Raw genomic sequence first — 5,836 nt, 5'->3', positions numbered from 1 at the left:
CTGGGTAGCAAAAAACAACTTAATTTTAAAAATCTCTTCAGGTGGCTTAAAAGCTAAAGTTTGGGCCAGGTCTTACACATTTTTTTTCCATTGCCTTTTAGAGATAGAAGAAGGGAGAGAGAAACATCGATGCAAATGAGAAGCATCAATTGGTTGCCTCTTGTACTTGCCCAGACCAGGGATTATATGCACCCAGACCAGGGACCCAGCCCACAACCTTTCTCTTACGGGATGACGCTCCAACCAACTGAGCCACACTGGCTGGGACCTTGCACATTCTAACCCTTCCTTTTGTATTTCACCTGTACAAACTCCAGTCCTCTCTCTGCCTGTTGTCCCCACTACCTGGATTGCTGTTCTCCTCCACCTGGAGATCTCTCCCTCTCACTCTGTGGCCCATACCAGAGTTCACCATTTGAAGCCTCTGACTGTCACACCAGAATAATTCAATTTATTGAATCAAATTAAATGCTGAAAGGTGAGATAAGTGCAGTTGCTCTCTTCGCCTCTAGGTGGCAGTGGTGAAACAGCCAGGTGGACCTGAGGCTTTCTGTCAGGGAAAGAAGAGGAAACCAGCCTGGGAAGAGAATTCCGTTTTGCTTCCCTCCTTTAAGCAACTCTCCCTGTTTCACTGCTGTGTCCTAGGTCCTGAGTGAGGCTCTGGGTAAGCACCGGTGATTATATCATCTGCATAAATCATTTTGACCCACTCTGGTGAGTGCATTGAATGTTGTAGGTAGTTGATGTGAAAGCACTGAAAATCAGAACACTAACAAATCACAGAGTGCTCCTTGAAGGAGGTGAGCATGTGTGCTGGGAGGAGTTAATCCAGCTAAAGACCCTGGGGAGGGTCTTTGCAGAATGCAGGAACAGCACTGGCAAAGATACAGAGGTGAAAACATTTAGATTTGTTTGTGGAACAACATGGGGTCTGGTAATTCAGGGGCAAGAAAGATGAAGTGAGTAGTGGCTAAAGAACTCATGTAGCTGGTGTGCAGAGGGTGTGGGCATTGTCAAATAGGCCAAACCAGGGTGGCTATTAGGTAGATTTAGCCCACAAAGTGAAGGGGTCAGATCTGTACACAGGAGGAAGAGTTGGAGGAGGGTAATGATGAAGGTTAGTAAACCAGTTAGGAGGTGATTCCTTTAGATAAATCAGGAATATGATGGTGGACTGTAGTGATAGGGAACAAAAGGGGATGGGTTTGAGATGCAGTTAGGAGCTAAAAGACACAGGACTCAGTGGGTATTTAGATGTGGGACATGAACAAGAGATGAATGATTCTGGGTCTCTGCCTGCATGGCCGGTAGGTGAACATTGGTTGGTCACTAGGGAAAACAGAAACGTTGAGAGAAGGAGCAGTTTGGTATGTGGGTATAAACTGGAAAGTGCATCACTCAAAAAGAGTGTGTGTGTGTAGGTATACAGACAGTGAGTGGGAAGGTGGCAGAAAGCAGCGTCTGTGTCCCTACATGTTGGGGGTACTCAACCACTTATATGATCATTGTCCACCCCCACTCAACCTAGAGCCTCCATGTGCATAGGGTGAGTTCATGATGGCACTTTTATAGCCTGAAAAGAAGAAACATAACTACTTGTCCATTGTCACAGGGAACAGGGAGAAGTGAAAGAAATTGCCTCCTGAAGGCACTTCAACCTGAGCTGGGGAGAAAAGACGCAGGTGTGTGAAATCCAACAACACAGGGTCGAAGCTGGAGCTCGTGACAGCACTGAGAGAGTGTGGAAAGAAATGGCTGTTCATTGTTTGGTTTTGATGACAGCACTGGTGTCCAGACTGGTCATTGTGATCAAAGAGGTGTTGGCAGGAGTTTCTGGGTGCAGCAAGTGGCCTGAGTGAATAATAAAGGAGGGCATAAGGAGGACCAGAAGGCTGAGTGGACCAGTTTGGGCAGGCCAAGGGCCATAAGGTGGACTTGGAGATAAATCTAGAAAAACATGCTGGGGTCTAGTGATAGAAGGTTTCTAGGCACAATCAAGAGGTGACCTTGGAAGATTGCTTTTTTAGGGAAGGCACAAGGGTAGACAGACTGGTCAAGAGGCTTTTGCAGTACAGAGGTGGTCTGGTAATGGCCTGAACTTGAGGGTTGGAACGGGGACTGCTTCTTTATCTTCTGTGTCATGTGCCTTGCTCTGTACCTGGCATGTGGTTGGCACTCCCATCTGTGCTGGGTGAAGGAAGGCTTAGAAGGGAGCTCAGAAGTGAGTGGATCTAGCTGCCTGTCATAGACATTTATGCCACAGGAAAGGGTCACAGGAAAGAGAATAGTCCAGAACAACCCAATGGCAAAACTGATGTCACCATGAACAGAAACAGGGAGACTGAGGGAGAGGAATGATTTGGAGGGAAAAGACCAAGTTGGGTTTGGAGATGCTAAGTTCGCTTAGGTACAGGGATGGAGAGAAGTGGCTTAGAGGACGTGTGTGTGCAACCAAGTGAAGTAATTCAGGGGAGGAGGAAGTTTGAAGAGGGGACGAGGACCAGAAGAGAGGAGATAAGGGTGCTTGCAGCTGCAGACAGGGGGGTAGGTCAGGGACATACACATTCACCTTGATTTTGTTACTAAATTAGGAGTGAGGGGACGGGACTTCAGCAATTTCTGAAAGAATATCTGGTGAACAGATTAAGAGGCCAGCTGATTTGTCTGAGGTTATGTGTGTGACTGAGCAGGGAACTCTGAATGAGATCTTTTGCTTTCATGGGACGCTGTGATGGTGAGTCCTGGCGGGTGGAACCACACTGGCTTCCCTGGAACCCATGCCCATTAGAAATGGCATCAAAGGTTGGATTGTTTCTAGGGTCCCAAAGGAAAAGGGTTGAAGTATTCTTTTGTGGACCTGGAGGCAGGTGGTGAAGTGGGTGTTTACCCAGAACTGATGGGTGCTGCAAAGCAGGTAGTAACATCTTCATTTTGTAGATATGGAAACTGAGCTCTGGGAAAGGAAGTGATGGGCCCACAATAGTGCAGCTGATTAGTATTATGTTAGTATCAGAGTTCAGATCTGCCAGGCTTCAAAGCCTGTGGGATTTTCCTGCTTTACCATGTTGCTTTGTAGTTCTGTTTAAGAGCCCTGGAGTGGGATTGACCAGCCAAGTAGAAGCTAGAACTCTTAGCAGTGCTGTGGAGCTGATCAGATCTTTTTGGGCCCATGGAGCACTTTGGGCCAGAAGGTGAACTTGGAGATAAATCTAGAAAATCATGCTGGGCTGGTGATAAAGGGTTTCTAGGCACAATCAAGAGGTGATCTTAGCCCTGGCTAGTGTGGCTCAGTGGTTGAGTGCCAGTCTGCAAATTAAGGGGTCACCAGTTTGATTCCCAGTCTAGGGTACATGCCTGGGTTGAAGGCCAGGCCCCTGGTCAGGGGTATGCAAGAGGCAACCACACATTGATGTTTCCCTCCATTTCTCCCTCCCAGTCTCCTCTCTAAAAAATAAAATAAATAAAATCTTTTTTAAAAGGGAGAGATGATCTTAGAAGATTGCTTTTCTAGGGAAGAGACAAGGAGAGAAGGACTCTCAAGAGGCTTTTGTAGTACTGAGGTGGCCTGGTAATGGTCTGAACTTGAGGGTTGGAGCTGCACTTGATCCATTTCTTCCCCAGGTGTCTCAGTTTGGCAGATGTGGAATTGCTGTAACTTAGCTGGAGCCACCCCAGGCAGACGGCTTTCCTTTCCATAGGCTATGGGAAGGGGTGAGTAGGAAAGCATGTACTTTGTCCACTTGAGCCCTCACCTCTCATAGCAGTCATAATTGGGTCAGTTGCTATATTCAGTCTTTTTTCTGGCACCAGAGTATTTCCTGAGAGACCTTACATTCCTAAGACTTTTACCCTGAAGAACTCAGATTTTTACATCTGGAATACTTGAGCCCACCACATATGTGTGAAGTGTCAAGGTTGAGCCTGAAGATAAATTTGATTGTTCTAGTTTTCTTGCTCAAGTAGTTTAAAAAGTCTGCTCTGTGACAATAAAATGAGACAGATTCTAAGGGGTGTGCAGTGGAAACCAGTCTTGCTGCTTTATGTATATACCACCTATGTATAATTTTATGTCATTTTTATACACATCTCCCTTACCTTTCAGTAGGTGCACTGCACTACTGATGTGAACATTACCAATGTCCTACAGACAACCAGGATTGTTTAAAATAGTGCGATGGGGCTGAAAACCCTAAGGTCATCCAAACAGGTCTTCTCCATGATGCATCCATTTACTGGAATCTCTTTTAAATCAGCAGGAGTCATTTTGATACGCTCAAAATTTCCCTTTTTACCCCTGCAATTAAGTGATTCTGTGGAGTGGGGTAGTACTTATTGGTGATCCTAAAAAAGATACTGAGTTTATTAATAAACTGTCAGGACAATTTCCAGTTGTCCTTGTTTAGCTTAAAAGAATGCACCAAATACACATGATTCTTTTTTTTTTTTTTTTAAGATTTTATTTATTTATTTTTAGAGAGAGGGGAGGAAGGGAGAAAGAGAGAAACATCAATTAGCTACCTCTTGCACGCCACCAACTAGGGACCTAGCCCACAACCCAGGCATGTGCCCTGACCAGGAATTGAACCAATGACCTTTGGGTTTGTAGGCTGATGCTCAATCCACTGAGCCACAGCAGCCAGCCATGACACATGAGTCTTGAATGAGTTTGAGACCCAGTGTCTGTACCCCCTCTGCTACTGTGTGTGTCTGCATGATACACCTATAGTTTACTAGGTATCCTGGGTTTGCTTGGCAATCCTTAGGTGACAGTGATGTAGCCCTGGCCCTCAAGGCTCTCACCATTGATGTGGGAGGAAAAATACAGTCAGAATGATTCATGCAGGGATAAAAGTTTATACCAATGGTGTGTGGGCACTGAGAACAAGAGCAACCTTTTGCCCTGGTGGCCTTCTTAAAGATAAATGAGGAGATGATGGAGAGGCGGGTGATCCTGCAAAGGGAGCAGCTGTGACGGGCATGGGGGCATGAAGGTCTGTGGTATGCTGGAGGAGAAGCTAGTGAGGGCCATCAGGACTAGAGCAGCAGACCAGCCCCTAGATGATGATGGGCCTTGTGTTTCATCCTTGCTGTGTAGTGACAGCTTGAGGCCTGGTCCTGCCACTTATTAACAGTGTGATGCCTGGCCACAAATAAAGCAATGTAACCTCTGAGCCGCAGTAGGTGGTGACACCATGGAAGGGAGGAGCTGGCTTGAAGGGGCTGAATGTGTTGACTTGTCCTCCAGGCTCTTCAGGACCATCTTCCTGGAGAGACACACTGAGTAAGAAGAGACAGGGCCAGTTGAGCTGAAACAGCCAGAGGTGGCCATAACTTGGAAGACATTGATTCTTCCAAGGTAGAAATGAAGGCCCTATGGTGGTTGGAGATTGTGGGGACAGTAGCTGGTTTGGAACAGGCCAGAGGAAGGGAGGCAGAGAACAGGGTGGAATGGCTGCAAAGTGCCAAGAAACTCTGCTGTTGGAGTGTTGGTTTCTCCCTTGTTACCAGCTGACCAAAAACTGGGCCTGAGAGGGTGGGGGCACTGCTCAGCCCCGACCGGGCATCAGGAGGAACCAGCATTCTGGGAAGCAGGGCTGCAAAGCAGAAGATGAACTTTGAAAATTTACTTTTTAATTCACTCTCTTGGTGTAGAGTTCTTTGAGTTTTGACAAAAGCAGAGTCAAGTGACTACCACCGTGATCAAGATCTTGGAAAGTTCCATCACCCAAGAAACAAAAATACAATTGACCCTTGAACAGTGAGGGGGTCAGAAGTTCCAAGCACTCACATAATCAAATCTTGTGTAACTAAAGTGGGTCCTGCACATTATACATGG

At 46.4% G+C, this 5,836-nt stretch overlaps 1 long non-coding RNA gene across 1 annotated transcript; it reads left to right on the top strand.

Moving 5' to 3' along the window:
• Positions 1–450: 450 nt before the first annotated feature.
• LOC118498641 lies at positions 451–3,098 on the top strand. Its single transcript, XR_004901121.1, has 2 exons — positions 451–800; positions 1,613–3,098. It is a non-coding gene; the product is annotated as an uncharacterized LOC118498641 (long non-coding RNA).
• Positions 3,099–5,836: the final 2,738 nt, after the last annotated feature.

The sequence above is a fragment of the Phyllostomus discolor genome, unplaced genomic scaffold, assembly GCF_004126475.2.
Source record: "Phyllostomus discolor isolate MPI-MPIP mPhyDis1 unplaced genomic scaffold, mPhyDis1.pri.v3 mPhyDis1_scaffold_13, whole genome shotgun sequence".
Lineage (NCBI taxonomy): Eukaryota > Metazoa > Chordata > Mammalia > Chiroptera > Phyllostomidae > Phyllostomus > Phyllostomus discolor.
This window is presented reverse-complemented; position numbering and strand designations above follow the sequence as displayed.